The sequence below is a fragment of the Pleurodeles waltl genome, chromosome 3_1, assembly GCF_031143425.1.
Source record: "Pleurodeles waltl isolate 20211129_DDA chromosome 3_1, aPleWal1.hap1.20221129, whole genome shotgun sequence".
In the NCBI taxonomy this organism is placed as follows: domain Eukaryota; kingdom Metazoa; phylum Chordata; class Amphibia; order Caudata; family Salamandridae; genus Pleurodeles; species Pleurodeles waltl.
Genome location: NC_090440.1, coordinates 151,121,837 through 151,138,531, shown reverse-complemented (window position 1 = coordinate 151,138,531; position 16,695 = coordinate 151,121,837).

The window sequence follows — 16,695 nt, the reverse complement described above, 5'->3', positions numbered from 1 at the left end:
TCCCAGACCATATACTCTTATGGCTACCCTGCACTTACAATGTCTAAGGTTTTGCTTAGACAATGTATGGGCATAGTGCTCATGCACATAGGCCCTCACCTGTGGTGTAGTGCACCCTGCCTTAGGGCTGTAAGGCCTGCTAGAGGGGTGACTTACCTATGCCACAGGCAGTGTGAGGTTGGCATGGCACTCTGAGGGGAGTGCCATGTCGACTTAGTCTTTTTCTCCCCACCAGCACACACAAGCTGTGAGGCAGAGTGCATGTACTGTGTGAGAGGTCCCCAGGGTGGCATAAGACATGCTGCAGCCCTTAGAAACCTTCCCTGGCATCAGTACCCTTGGTATCAGGGGTACCAGTTACAAGAGACTTATCCGAGTGCCAGGGCTGTGCCAATTGTGGAAGCAAAGGTACAGTTTAGGGAAAGAACACTGGTGCTGGGGCCTGGTTAGCAGGGTCCCAGCAAACTTTCAATCAAAACTTAGCATCAGCAAAGGCAAAATATTAGGGGGTAACCATGCCAAGGAGGCATTTCCTTACAACTACCATGAGAAGCTCCGACATTTTAAGCTCTTAAAGAGATTGTACTGCTCTACTGACCTGCTTCACAGAATAGATCCAGATAGACCCTCCTATTGTATATGATGTCGAGCTGACCCTGCAGGATTCTTATATCTAACGTGAGAATGCCACTTGTGAGATAGCGTGCATCATTGGTGATATTGTGGCCTTTACAGTCAGTTGCACCCCCAAAGTACTTTTGCAGGTCTATGTTAAAAATTTCCCTAGGTCAAAATGTAAATTGTAGCCATACTGCTTTTGTTTGTGAAGCACCACCTCCTAAAATTATGGATGAGAAACCTGTCCCTCAAGATCACAAACTGGCTCAAGGATGCTGCATAGGGGGGAGAAATGGGCACATACTTTGCTACTATGTAGATTCCAGAAGCAAGGCCAAAGGATATATGGTCCCTGCTCAGACAATACGTCATACTACAGGGACCAGCAGATTAACAAGGCTTATCTGTGCCTGCTGTAATGCTAAATCTGGCATTAATTGGCAGAAAGGTGTATCTCACTCATCAATACTCAAGGTAGCCAGTGTAACCACCGGGGCGCAATCATGCAGTGTTGCTATGTTGATTACTTAAGATGAACCACCGCAGCACATAGTAAGTATATCGGCTGACATTTTCAGTCTCATACTGAGACTGTATCATTGTACTCTTGAATGAGGGTTGTACGGGAGCTGTTTGTGGGTGTTCATTTTTTCTGATTCCACTGTTTTGAAAAAATCTAATAAAAAATCTAAACATAAAACAGGGAGAAGTGAGGCATAACCGTGATAATTAGCAAAGTTTCAGGGACATTTGTCGAATAAAAAATGCTAATATTCCCCATGTAGCACCCAATAAGTTTAGCAATTGGTGTGGAGTGAAAAAGAACACCACCATACAAATAATCTTATATTTAAAATACAAGAGTATATATGATTTTACTAGGCATTATATCCTAAACGATAAATATTTATCAGCAACATTCCTTCATGAAAGCATTGAGAGTATAGAATAATACATTTCTATGTGAATGATCTATAGCACTGCTTCGCAAGCTTTTTAGAACCATGACACAATTCTTAGAACGTCAAACTCTCACGACCCACCTACATTTCATGGGCATGAGATGCTGCAATTTTTAATGTAACTAAAGCATCATGTAGTAGTGTGATCTGTCATTTACAGACAGCAAATTTTCAATTGAAATGGCCACTATATTTCCACATATAGGGGGTCATTACGACCCATCCAGGCCAATTCTGACCGCAGCGGTAAAGCCGCGGTCAGAAAAGGGAAACCGGCGGTTTCCCGCCGGTTTTCCCCTGGCCTGAGGAATCCTCCATGGCGGCGCTGCAGGCAGTGCCGCCATGGGGATTCCGACCCCCTTACCGCCAGCCTGGTTCTGGCGGTTTTGACCGCCAGAACCTGGTTGGCGGTAACGGGTGTCGTGGGGCCCCTGGGGGCCCCTGCAGTGCCCATGCCAATGGCATGGGCACTGCAGGGGCCCCCTAACAGGGCCCCACCAAGATTTTCAGTGTCTGCATAGCAGAAACTGAAAATCGCGACGGGTGCAACTGCACCCGTCGCACCCTTTCCACTCCGCCGGCTCCATTCGGAGCCGGCATCCTCGTGGAAGGGGGTTTCCCGCTGGGCTGGCGGGCGGCCTTCTGGCGGTCGCCCGCCAGCCCAGCGGGAAACTCAGAATTACCGCGGCGGTACTTTAGCGGGCGGCCTCCGCCGCCCGCCAAAGTCAGAATGAGGCCCATAGTTTTTTTGATAAAACTACATAGCACACAAATGATAATATGTGGAAATTGGGTTTCTGTGAATATTTATTATTTGTGCATCTCCAAATGTTTTGATTTGTTATGATCCTATTACAATTTCTGTCCCTCTGTTTCCAGCTTATTTCAGAATTACAAACAATGTGTTTTTCTAATTGCTGAATGCATATAGTTCATTTACAGGTATTTACAATTTGTGTGTTACAAAAAAAACAAATGCCTTTCCTTTCATACACCCTGTACTAGAGCAATATTATCACATAATTCACTTTAAAAACTCCTCTCACTTTGCAGTCAGAGAGAGAAAAGTAAACATCAATCCCCATGTTAAAAAGAATAAACAGCAGTTTGTCAGAAGACATAGCCTGACATTTCACATCAGTCTTTGAAGCACCAGCAAATATGACAAGATAAACACACAATTTAAAGACATCTTTATTTATTTATTGTTCAGACTTTTCCAACCAAACACAAAATGGCTTATGACTCCCCAGTGGGTCACTACCCACAGTTTAGTAAATGCTGAATTACAGAACTTTTCACAGATAAAACATCAAACTTAATTGTTCCTTCACAAGAAGTTAATGGACAGCATGTGATGTATTGACTATAATTGTTGCTGCTCAAGTGGCTTTCTGCCAACTTTATTATTTTTTCCAAATATATTTTATTGATATTTATATAACAAACAAACGTTATTTGCCATAAACAAGACTGTTGATAATTTCTCTTTCCAAGTTTTACATTCCTAAGATAATATATATTACCCAATAACAACGATCAATAAAAAAAATATATACAATAATAACATGTAATAAAAGAAAATATTGCTACAGCAGATACACGTACAAAAGCTAATTGTTAGAATGTGTTGTATCCTAGTTATTCATCACTTAAAATGATTTCAAATTATGTCTTTTTTGCTAAAGACCTAAATTTGCCTTCAGAAGACACTTCTTACGTCACTTGAATTGTGAAGCTAGCATGGTTAGACATACCCAAGGAGTTTGTTGTTGAACACTCAGGGGAACTGGAGACACACCACAGGGCCTAATTCACAAAGCTAAACTTACACTCCACAGTCAGGGGAGGAGAACTTCACACATTAAAAGACAGGACATTGGGGGGGCGTGGCTATTGGCGACAAGATGGCGGTCGCACTGTAAGAGTGCTCTGGACCCCTCCATCATCCGCCTTGAGGAGTTCTGCCGATCCCGTGCTCATCTTTCCCTCGCTTGGGCCCTCCAATGTGGAGGATTTCGTTGAAGCGGCATGGGGGCCTGGTTGTTCCTGAATTCGCAGCAGAGCCTGGTGTGGGCACCACCGCACAAGGCCAGCGCTAGGTGCCTATCCTGAGGCCCAGTCGAGCAGGGCGGGCCGCGGCGGCCTACAGGGGTGGCGCGTCGCACCAGTGGCAGCGTGCCTGAGACTGGGGGCGTCGCCTGCCCCAGCCCATGTTATTGCCGCAGGCAGCGGCGAGGAGGACAAGAGGTGCCCCGCCCTCCGGGCTGCGGCCTGAGGCTCGCGCTGCGGCCCGGGGCTTTTCCTGAACTCGCTGCAGGGCCTGGGATGGGCTCCGCTACATTAGGCCGGCGCTTGCGGGCAAGTCAAGCGAGGCGGCCTTCGAGGGTGGCACGCTGCACCAGTTGCGACGCGCCTGAGACTGGGGGCCTCGTCTGCCCGGCCCGTGTTCTTGTGGTGGCGAAGAGGGCCAGAGGTGCCCCGCCCCTGTGCCGCGGCCTGGGGCTCGTGCTGCAGCTCAGGGTGTGGGGTGAGATTTCGGTGGCAGGGAAGGGGGCCTGTGCCGGCCCGATGCAGCAGGTGTGAAGGGAGCAGTGGCACGTGGAGCAGCCTGAGCCCGGGGCCCAGTGGGGCCCACATCGGCTGGCGGTGAGAGTGTGCCCTGCCTGGTGGAAGGAGTTGGAGCAGCTGGTGACACCTGGCGGTGACCGGACACACCCTGAGAAGGGTGCCAGTGAACTTTGGAGGTCGGGAGGGTCCTCCGCCCCCCCGCTGGTGCTGGGGCCGCGTACGGTTGGCGGCGGCTCAGAGGTGGCCAGCGGCGTGAGACCGGTAGCCAGTGTGCGCTGGCCTTCACAGAGCAGAGCGGCATGTGGTGGGGCAACCGGCCGCAGGAGGAGAGCGAAGACCGCAACAGAAGGCACCTGAAGGGGGGGCCCGCCGGCAGCCAGTGAGATCCGGTTAGTGGTGGGCGGTAGCAGGACCTGGCCAAAGTGTCATTGCATGGAGGGGCCAGAGTAGGCCCGGGTTCTGTGGCGGACAGGACCGTTGGACTCCGGGCCCTCGCTTGCCCACCGGAGGGTGATCCTGAGGCATCTGCAGTGTGGCTGCCGCGGGTCCTCCACCTACCCTTTTGGTGACTGGATCTTTGGAGGGGGCCCTGGTGACGTCGGTGCTGCCCCGGACTAGTGACCGCCATGGGGAGAGACAAAGCAAGTAAGCAGCCACCGGCGTCGCAGCAGCGTATTGATCAATTCGCCAAGCATGCGGCCTCCCGGGTGGCAGGAGATTCGGGACCGGAGACCTCCACGGCAGAGGGGGTGAATACGATCCTTCAGGCCATCCAATCCTCGCAGTTGGCAGTGTAGTGCAGAGTCGGTGAAGTAAGGGAGGATGTGGCCATGTTGCAACAGGATCTGCAGACAGCAGTGGGTCGAACCAAAAAAGGGTGGTGCAGACCTACTTTCTCCTCATGGCATATCTCACGCCCAACAGGTTGCATAGAGCGGGTCTCCGGCCCCAGGCTAATCGTCCTCGTTGTGCAAGCCCAAGTGCTGACTTTTTCCATATGGTGTGGACTTGCCCCCACATAGCCACCTACTGGCTGGCGGTGGTAAAGGAGATCTCCAGAGTCTTACAGGTGGAGGTGGAGGTCGCCTCGTTACCTATTTTATTGGGGTTCTTGAGAGGGTAGGTTCCAGCAGAGCGGACCGGTCATTTGTGGGGATGGCCTGCTTGGTGGCCAAGAGAGACATTGCAGCGAGTTGGAAAGCGGAAACTGCCCCTGCGCTTGCGAAGTGGCGCCGGGGGCTGGACTGGTGTGCCCAGCAAGAGAAATTGGTTTATGAAGCAAGGGGCTGTCCTGCCAAGCATGGAAAAGTGTGGAGGAGGTGGATGGGGACCTGGGGAGATTGTGCCACAGGCGTTGCTTCATTGCAGGAATGTTGTGTGCCTTGTCTTTGACTACCATGATGGTTCTTGAATGTATACCTGTGTTATATGCTTTGGACCTGTGCAGTTTCGGTCCGCAAAGTGTTATCGTGACCCGTTGGGTTGTATGTTGCTATATGAAACTAATAAAAATGGTTTATAAAAAATAAAAGACAGGACATCTGAAAATTGATCCCTTTAAGCCTGACAACAGTTTGCAAAGGGATATCTATCAGGCATAAAAGATGGGACAGCCTATCTTTTTCTATAAAGAGTTCTCCACCCTGACTGTGGAATCTCTGCAGTTGTAAACTTCCTATTAAATTGTTTGTGAATACAAAAAAACAGTAACCTTACACAACAGTGTATGTTTACCTTTGTGAATCTTAGAGATACCCCCTGTATTTTACCCAATTGTTCAGTGCAGGACTGACTGGTCTGTGCCAGCCTGCTGCTGAGAGACGAGTTTCTGACCCCATGCGGTGAGAGCCTTTGTGCTCTCTGAGGACAGAAACAAAGCCTGCTCTGGGTGGAGGTGCTTCCCACCTCCCCCCTACAGGAACTGTAACACCTAGCAGTGAGCTTCAAAGGCTCAAGCTTCGTGTTACAATGCCCCAGGGCACTCCAGCTAGTGGAGATGCCCGCCCCCTGGACCCAGCCCCCACTTTTGGCGGCAAGTCCAGGAGAGATAATGAGAAAAACAAGGAGGAGTCACTGGCCAGTCAGGACAGCCCCTAAGGTGTCCTGAGCTGAGGTGACTCTGACTTTTAGAAATCCTCCATCTTGCAGATGGAGGATTCCCCCAATAGGATTAGGGATGTGCCCCCCTCCCCACAGGGAGGAGGCACAAAGAGGGTGTAGCCACCCTCAAGGACAGTAGCCATTGGCTACTGCCCTCCCAGACCTAAACACACCCCTAAATTCAGTATTTAGGGGCTCCCCAGAACCTAGGAACTTAGATTCCTGCAACTTACGAAGAAGGGGACTGCTGAGCTGAAAAACCCCTGCAGAGAAGAAGAAGACACCAACTGCTTTGGCCCCAGCCCTACCGGCCTGTCTCCCTCCTTCAGAAGAAACCTGCTCCAGCGACGCTTTCCCCAGGACCAGCGACCTCTGAATCCTCAGAGGACTGCCCTGCTTCCAAAAGACCAAGAAACTCCCTAGGATAGCGGCCCTGTTCAACAAAGACTGCGACTTTGTTTCCAGAGGAGCAGATTTAAAGACCCCTGCAATCCCCGCAAGAAGCGTGAGACTTGCAACACTGCACCCGGCGACCCCGACTCGACTGGTGAAGAAACAACGCTACAGGGAGGACCCCCAGGCGACTCCAAGACTGTGAGTAACCAAAGTTGTCCCCCCTGAGCCCCCACAGCGACGCCTGCAGAGGGAATCCCGAGGTTCCCCCTGACCGCGACTGTATGGTTCCCAGATCCCGACGCCTGGAAAAGACCCTGCACCCGCAGCCCCCAGGACCTGAAGGATCGGAACTTCAGTGCAGGAGTGACCCCCAGGAGGCCCTCTCCCTTGCCCAGGTGGTGGCTACCCCGAGGAGCCCCCCCTTGCCTGCCTGCACCGCTGAAGAGACCCCTTGGTCTCCCATTGAAACCTATTACAAACCCAACGCTTGTTTGCACACTGCACCCGGCCGCCCCCGCGCTGCTGAGGGTGTACTTTCTGTGTGGACTTGTGTCCCCCCCGGTGCCCTACAAAACCCCCCTGGTCTGCCCTCCGAAGACGCGGGTACTTACCTGCTGGCAGACTGGAACCGGGGCACCCCCTTCTCCATTGTAGCCTATGTGTTTTGGGCACCACTTTGAACTCTGCACCTGACCGGCCCTGAGCTGCTGGTGTGGTGACTTTGGGGTTGCTCTGAACCCCCAACGGTGGGCTACCTTGGACCCCAATTTGAACCCCGTAGGTGGTTTACTTACCTGCAAGAACTAACATTACGTTACCTCCCCCAGGAACTGTGAAAATTGCACTGTGTCCACTTTTGAAATAGCTATATGTGTTTTATGTAAAATGTATATATGCTATTGTGATTATTCAAAGTTCCTAAAGTACTTACCTGCAATACCTTTCAAATGAGATATTACATGTAGAATGTGAACCTGTGGTTCTTAAAATAAACTAAGAAAATATATTTTTCTATACAAAAACCTATTGGCCTGGAATTGTCTCTGAGTGTTTGTTCCTCATTTATTGCCTGTGTGTATGTACAACAAATGCTTAACACTACTCCTTTGATAAGCCTACTGCTCGACCACACTACCACAAAATAGAGCATTAGTATTATCTCTTTTTGCCACTATCTTACCTCTAAGGGGAACCCTTGGACTCTGTGCATACTATTCCTTACTTTGAAATAGTGCATACAGAGCCAACTTCCTACATTGGTGGATCAGCGGTGGGGTACAAGACTTTACATTTGCTGGACTACTCAGCCAATACCTGATCACACGACAAATTCCAAAAATTGTCATTAGAAATTGATTTTTGCAATTTGAACTGTTTTTCGAAATTTTTAAAAGTCCTGCTAGGGCCTTGTGTTAGTCCCTGTTAGCATTTCTTTTAGAGTTTAAAAGTTTTGTGAAAGTTTGAATTAGGTTCTAGAACTAGTTTTAGATTCTTAAAAAGTATTCCAACTTTTAGAAACATAATGCCTGGTGCAGATGAGAATGTGGTGGAACTCGACCTCACACCTTACCTCCATCTTAAGATGAGGGAGATAAGGTCTCTCTGCAAAATAAAGAAAATCCCAATTGGCTTAAGACCCTCCAAACAACAGCTCCAGGAGCTCTTGGCAGAGTTTGAAAAAGCCAACCCCTCTGAGGATGACAACCCAGAGGATGAGGATAGTGAACTGGAGGAGAATTCCCACCTTCCAGACCTAACTAGGGAACCCAGGGACCCTCAATCCCTGATTCCAACTGTGTTAGTCAGAGATGCTGCTTCCCTCACAGGAGGGGCCAGCACCTCTGAAATCACTGAGGATAGCCTCAGTGAAGATGACCTCCTGTTAGCCAGGATGGCCAAAAGATTGGCTTTGGAGAGACAGCTCCTAGCCATAGAAAGGGAAAGACAAGAGATGGACCTAGGTCCCATCAATGGTGACAGCAACATAAATAGGGTCATAGATTCTCCTGACATGTTGAAAATCCCTAAAGGGATTGTGACTAAATATGAAGATGGTGATGACATCACCAAATGGTTCACAGCTTTTGAGAGGGCTTGTGCAACCAGAAAGTAAACAGATCTCACTGGGGTGCTCTCCTTTGGGAAATGTTCACTGGAAAGTGTAGGGATAGACTCCTCACACTCTCTGGAAAAGATGCAGAATCCTTTGACCTCATGAAGGGTACCCTGATTGAGGGCTTTGGATTCTCCACTGAGGAGTATAGAATTAGGTTCAGGGGGGCTCAAAAATCCTCGAGCCAGACCTGGGTTGATTTTGTAGACTACTCAGTGAAAACACTGGATGGTTGGGTAACTGGAAATGAAGTGCATGACTATGTTGGGCTTTATAATTTGTTTATGAAAGAACACATTTTAAGTAACTGCTTCAATGAAAAGTTGCATCAGTATCTGGTAGACCTAGGTCCGATTTCTCCCCAAGAATTGGGAAAGAAGGCAGACCACTGGGTCAAGACTAGAGTAACCAAAACTTCCACTGGGGGTGACCAAAAGAAAGGGGTTACAAAACCTCCTCAGGAGAAAGTGGGTGGCACTAGAAACAAAGAAAAAGAGTCCTCTGTAGGCCCCCAAAAACCAGACCAGGTGGGTGGGCCCCGAGACACAACCCAGAACAAAGGTGGGTACCAGGGTAAAAACTGGGATGCCACTAAGGCATGGTGCCATAACTGTAGACAGGCAGGGCACCACACCAAGGACACTTCTTGTCCCAGAAACAAACCCCCTAGCAAAATCCAAGGGGTGACCAGTGTAGCCATTGGGGATGACTCCTCAGATGAGGAGGTCTTCATAGCCTTCAACTGGAAAAAGGGCCCAACAGGTGAGTTGGAGATTCCAGAGGGAAGTAGACACTTCCACCACCTACTGGTGAATGGAATCCCAGCCACTGCCCTGAGAGACACTTGTGCCGGTCACACTATTGTGCATGACAGGCTGGTGTTCTCAAACCAGTACATCCCAGGTGAGATGGCCAGAGTAAGAGTTAGCCCAGACAGGGCCACTGATAGGCCTGTGGCTTTTGTGCCCATAGAAGTGGGTGGGACTTTTAGCTGGAGAAGGGTGGTAGTCAGTACAGACCTCCCCCTTGATTGTCTCCTTGGAAATGACTATCCAGAGGCTAGTCAGAGCCCAAGAGAGGAACTGGTCCAGTGCCAGTCCTCTCCCAAGGATTCCGAAGGTGCTACCCCTGCAGTAATTGCAAGTAGGCCCCAGAAGAAAAAGAAAAGAAAACAGAGTAGGAAAGGTGGACAACCTTTAGCCAAGGTTCCAGCAAGCCAAGGAGATTCTGCTCCAGTAGGGGAGAACTCCAAAAGTGGCACTGGTACAGTCCAACTTGACCCACAAGAAGTCCTGGCTAGTCAGGCAACTGTTAAGCCTGAGTGGGTGGCTCCTCAGCTAACAGAAGAAAGAGTGGAAGAAGGGTGTTTACTACAAGATGTGGTAACCCCCCACTCTAATACAGCAGACAGGCACCCTGAACCCAAAGAAGCCTGTAACTTAGCCCCTTCCCTTGTAGGTGAAGAGATAAAGGTGTGGTTCTGGGCACTGACAGCTGTCAGTGGCCTCTGCTGGGTGTTAGCCTTTATGGCTGCACTATCCTTGGCATGGTGGTCAGACCCCATGCCAAATAGCAAGTTAGGCCCCCTGACCCTGTTGGTCATGGTGGGGTTACTCCAGCTCTGGGTAACCTCTTTGGGTAAACTAGGGGTGACCCTGGCTAAGATAAGATTAGCAGAGGTGGATACCTCTAACCCCAAAATAGAGAGAATGGGTGAAGACATTAAAAGCACAGACAAGCGGCAGTTCAGATTAGGTCCTATCACTGTGGAAGTGGATCAGTTCCCCAGAGGGAATGACCTGAACAGGAGGATGTAAGGCAGAGTAGGCCCTGCAACAAACCAGCCTATTTCCTCTACTCTTCCTCGCCTGACAGACTAGGAAGACTCTCCCAGCTTTGGCTGAGTCTCCTGGCCTGTGGGCTGGGGGGGGCTTGTGTAAAGAAATGGCTCCCTGTTGTAGTTACCCCCCGCTTTTTGCCTGATACTGATGCTGACTTGACTGAGAAGTGTGCTGGGACCCTGCTAACCAGGCCCCTAGCACCAGTGTTCTTTCACCTAAAATGTACCATTGTTTCCACAATTGGCACAACCCTGGCACCCAGGTAAGTCCCTTGTAACTGGTACCCCTGGTACCAAGGGCCCTGATGCCAGGAAAGGTCTCTAAGGGCTACAGCATGTCTTATGCCACCCTAGGGACCCCTCACTCAGCACAGACACACTGCTTGCCAGCTTGTGTGTGCTGGTGGGGAGAAAATGACTAAGTCGACATGGCACTCCCCTCAGGGTGCCATGCCAACTTCACACTGCCTGTGGCATAGGTAAGTCACCCCTCTAGAAGGCCTTACAGCCCTAAGGCAGGGTGCACTATACCACAGGTGAGGGCATAGGTGCATGAGCACTATGCCCCTACAGTGTCTAAGCAAAACCTTAGACATTGTAAGTGCAGGGTAGCCATAAGAATATATGTCTGGGAGTCTGTCAAAAACGAACTCCACAGCTCCATAATGGCTACACTGAATACTGGGAAGTTTGGTATCAAACTTCTCAGAATAATAAACCCACAAGGATTTATTAAAAAGTGCACACAGAGGGCATCTTAGAGATACCCCCTGTATTTTACCCAATTGTTCAGTGCAGGACTGACTGGTCTGTGCCAGCCTGCTGCTGAGAGACGAGTTTCTGACCCTATGCGGTGAGAGCCTTTGTGCTCTCTGAGGACAGAAACAAAGCCTGCTCTGGGTGGAGGTGCTTCCCACCTCCCCCTGCAGGAACTGTAACACCTAGCAGTGAGCTTCAAAGGCTCACGCTTCGTGTTACAATGCCCCAGGGCACTCCAGCTAGTGGAGATGCCCGCCCCCTGGACCCAGCCCCCACTTTTGGCGGCAAGTCCAGGAGAGATAATGAGAAAAACAAGGAGGAGTCACTGGCCAGTCAGGACAGCCCCTAAGGTGTCCTGAGCTTAGGTGACTCTGACTTTTAGAAATCCTCCATCCTGCAGATGGAGGATTCCCCCAATAGGATTAGGGATATGCCCCCCTCCCCTCAGGGAGGAGGCACAAAGAGGGGGTAGCCACCCTCAAGGACAGTAGCCATTGGCTACTGCCCTCCCAGACCTAAACACACCCCTAAATTCAGTATTTAGGGGCTCCCCAGAACCTAGGAACTTAGATTCCTGCAACTTACGAAGAAGAGGACTGCTGAGCTGAAAAACCCCTGCAGAGAAGAAGAAGACACCAACTGCTTTGGCCCCAGCCCTACCGGCCTGTCTCCCTCCTTCAGAAGAAACCTGCTCCAGCGACGCTTTCCCCAGGACCAGCGACCTCTGAATCCTCAGAGGACTGCCCTGCTTCCAAAAGACCAAGACTGCGACTTTGTTTCCAGAGGAGCAGATTTAAAGACCCCTGCAATCCCCGCAAGAAGCGTGAGACTTGCAACACTGCACCCGGCGACCCCGACTCGACTGGTGAAGAAACAACGCTACAGGGAGGACCCCCAGACGACTCCAAGACTGTGAGTAACCAAAGTTGTCCCCCCTGAGCCCCCCAGCGACGCCTGCATAGGGAATCCCGAGGCTCCCCCTGACCGCGACTGTATGGTTCCCAGATCCCGACGCCTGGAAAAGACCCTGCACCCGCAGCCCCCAGGACCTGAAGGATCGGAACTTCAGTGCAGGAGTGACCCCCAGGAGGCCCTCTCCCTTGCCCAGGTGGTGGCTACCCCGAGGAGCCCCCCCCTTGCCTGCCTGCACCGCTGAAGAGACCCCTTGGTCTCCCATTGAAACCTATTACAAACCCGACGCTTGTTTGCACACTGCACCCGGCCGCCCCCGCGCTGCTGAGGGTGTACTTTCTGTGTGGACTTGTGTCCCCTGCGGTGCCCTACAAAACCCCCCTGGTCTGCCCTCCGAAGACGCGGGTACTTACCTGCTGGCAGACTGGAACCGGGGCACCCCCTTCTCCATTGTAGCCTATGTGTTTTGGGCACCACTTTGAACTCTGCACCTGACCGGCCCTGAGCTGCTGGTGTGATGACTTTGGGGTTGCTTTGAACCCCCAATGGTGGGCTACCTTGGACCCCAATTTGAACCCCGTAGGTGGTTTACTTACCTGCAAGAACTAACATTACGTTACCTCTCCCAGGAACTGTGAAAATTGCACTGTGTCCACTTTTGAAATAGCTATATGTGTTTTATGTAAAATGTATATATGCTATTGTGATTATTCAAAGTTCCTAAAGTACTTACCTGCAATACCTTTCAAATGAGATATTACATGTAGAATTTGAACCTGTGGTTCTTAAAATAAACTAAGAAAATATATTTTTCTATACAAAAACCTATTGGCCTGGAATTGTCTCTGAGTGTGTGTTCCTCATTTATTGCCTGTGTGTATGTACAACAAATGCTTAACACTACTCCTTTGATAAGCCTACTGCTCGACCACACTACCACAAAATAGAGCATTAGTATTATCTCTTTTTGCCACTATCTTACCTCTAAGGGGAACCCTTGGACTCTGTGCATACTATTCCTTACTTTGAAATAGTGCATACAGAGCCAACTTCCTACAGTAAGTGTACAATATGTGGTTACCCTCTGGGGAAGAGATGGGAAGGCATCAGAAGGTCACGTGACTCACTCAGCAGTAGGCCCGAAATGCTGTGCTTGGCGCAGGTTTCGAGGCGGACTACTGCTGTGTTCTGAACCTAACTACTGCAGATTTACGATTCCCTTTTTAAAGCGGACCGACCTATCTCTTTTCTGAGAGGAACTGATGTACATGGAGATTAAGTGCAGGGGTTCACCAAGGATCAAACTGTTCAAGGAAATGAGGAAGCCGGGATTACAACCCAGGAAGTGAACCAAATCACTACGCCCAACTAGTATCCTTTGAAGTACACAATCGTACAACACCTGACATCTTACATCTTCAGAAACATTTGTGTTCACTATAAATAAGGCAGATTTATTGGGGTATCAATGCTGCATCGCTTTTACTTTCTCTTCTCCTGTGCCCTCTCCCTTGGACCTTAGCTGAGCTCATAAACCAGCCTTGATGGTCCCAGTGCATGATGAAATGCAGAAACAGGGATGGAATGCAAAGGCCTACAAACAGAAGGGGTTCTAGGGTGAAAAGTAGTAGGTATCACATATCCACAGCCGTGAGACTCCCTTTTAATAAGTGAGGGGAAGCTACCCTGCGTCGTCTCACACTCCATAGTGAAGAACTGGTCGTGGACATTTTTGTGCGTGTTTTATGCATTCCATGGTGAGTGCAGTTGATTAAATAAATGCACAGTTTTTCCAAGGAACCATGCCAGTTGCCAGAGTCATTAACTCAAGTAGGAACGGCCTCTGCAAGTTTCCCTTAACTATGATAACGCACAGAAAACTGTTTTTTTGCACGTGCCTGGTGAGTGAGCCGCCTTCCCTCACATCTATGGGGCAAAGTATAGTGCAGTGGTGTACCGGAGCTACACAGAGATGGTTACAAACAAGCTACAGATGTCCGCTAGGTTCAGACTCTTGATTTCCTTTTTAGGGTCTAGCCTGCTGTAATCTCTCTGTGGACTTTCAACCACGCCCACCACACGCCCATCAGTTTTGTTGGTTCGTAGGCTTGCCTTTTAAAATTCACTTGATTTCATTAGTGAAAGGCATGCATACGTCATGCCTTTTCCAGTGTTTAGCCTTCGTTGAGCGCACCGACCAACTACTGAAAACATACAAGGCTCCATGTTTTCCACATCGCTTCCGTACTACTTTTTCTTTTCACCTCCTATGCAGAGTGATCTCGCTGGGCAGTAGTCAAGCACTTTGCATGACATCGACCCTGTTACATGGATAATTGCATACCTGCCTATAGGTTTGACTACGAGCAAACTTTGGTTTCCTTTTCTGTCTCTCTTTCGCGCTTCATGCCCATGCCATGGCACTTTAAATCGTCTCGCTTATGTGAAATTGTTTTACTTTTCATTTTATGTGGCAAGAAAAATCTGGTTAGGACTTTACAGCCCTAATAGCTCTAAGTCGAGCAAATGCGAGACCCATTGCGTTGCAAATGCTTGTTATATTTTGTCATTGATGTAACCTCCGGTACTGTGTGGCGCGTAGCCTGTGACATGATTGGCCGCTTTGGGAGGCAGAAAGTGATACTTCCCCCCCTGGAATGGTGCTGAAGTGGACCATGGAGAACATTCCTATGATAACCTTCTCAGTAATGTTGCCTTATCTAGTCTAATGAAAGATAGCTCTCTTGCCTTGATTGACCATCAGCTGTCACATTCCCACTGTGTCTCATGTAGAATGCAGGGGTGTAACACAGGCCCCTGCAGCCCATGTGGCACCAGGGATCCACCCAGTGGCGTAACGAAAGTTAAAGGGACCCCCCTGCAAAGTACCTTTAGGGAGCCCCCTTCCCCTCGACCCAGTCAGGGGCCTGCCACTCGTGTATAGTGTCTTGTGCTGAGGGGGCCCCTGGAGCTGCCCCCAACACCGCAGGGGCTGTGGGGGCCTTTGTTATGCCACTGGGTCCACCAGCCCTTCAGGGGCCCCCATCCCTTAAATGGGGGCCCATTCTGCCCAAGGCCAATGGATATCTGTTAGATATGAAAGACACAGGGGCCCCTCTTCCCATTCTGGGGGGGGGGGGGGCATCATTTTACTTTACACCACTGGCTTAGGCCTGTGTGGTCGCAACTGTGTGAAAGTTCAGCCATGGTTTCGAACCACTCGAAGTCTCTACACTGGCCTCGCATTAAAAAAAGGAAATTTTAAGCCCCTCCATGCAGACCATAGAGCAGTCGACTGAGGAGCCTTTCTTTTTATGTAAGAAAAATAGCCTTTTTTACAAAAGAACATGCGACCTTAAATTTAGCACATGGATATTCACTTCAGATATCCCAAATCTGTCATAAGGTGGAGATGGGGAGGCGCTCTATCATCCTTTGACTCTGGAGAATCTGCAGATACATCTATCCCCGAAATACATTTTTGTCAACCTCAGTTGTTAAGTGAGGTGAAACCCTTAGGGACACGTGCTCCTGCACAGATGATGAGGTGGAGATTACAGCGCCTCCTTACATTACCTCTAATCTGAACTAGAGTACAATGAGGGGGTGCGGTGTGTTCTGCTCACGGACCGAGCACCTGAGATCTAATGGTAATGCACATCCTGAATGGAATAATCTGTCACACCTCTAAAATAAGCCATAACATACTCACTGTTCTGTCGTCCCACTTCTGGGATGGGGGTAGCAACACCACTTTGCAGCAAAAAGACTATTCAGCCCTATTAAAAGGCAATAACGTATATTTATTCAACATCTTGTATGGGAAAAACAAGTGTTTATCCGGACACACAAAAATAACTGTTGACATTGACTTGTTGGGAACCTGGAGCATGGCAGAGGTTCACACGGAGAAAAAAATATCAGCAGCCTCCTGGCACACAAATGCATGTTGTGACCCCGGGAATGTGTCAGATTAAGTGGAATTGTAGAGCACAGGTGCAGTTTAAATCGGACATTCATGCCCACATAGCAATCTCGCTGAACTACTGGAAGAAGGAACATGTTTTCAGAAGCAGAGAGATGGCAGCAACAGTAAACCCTCCATTAAACGTATTCATTATACTTGTTTTAAACCCCTTCAAAAACAGAGTTCCTCTCTGAATTATTAACATTAGTCTGCATTTCGGACCTGCAAAGTCAAAGTTCAAAGTCACTCTTGATAAATTATATAATACAACAAATTGAAAATCTGGGTCTATGACAGCTGAAAACACACGAACTACATTTGGCGTTTTCAATGCATAGTTCAGAGGGGTTTCAGGGAGTTGAGCAGATCTGCAGGGATGTATGGATTGAGCACGAAGGTTCATACCTCATCCACCCAAATTCACTACCTTGAATCCCTTTAACAGGAATTGCAGGGA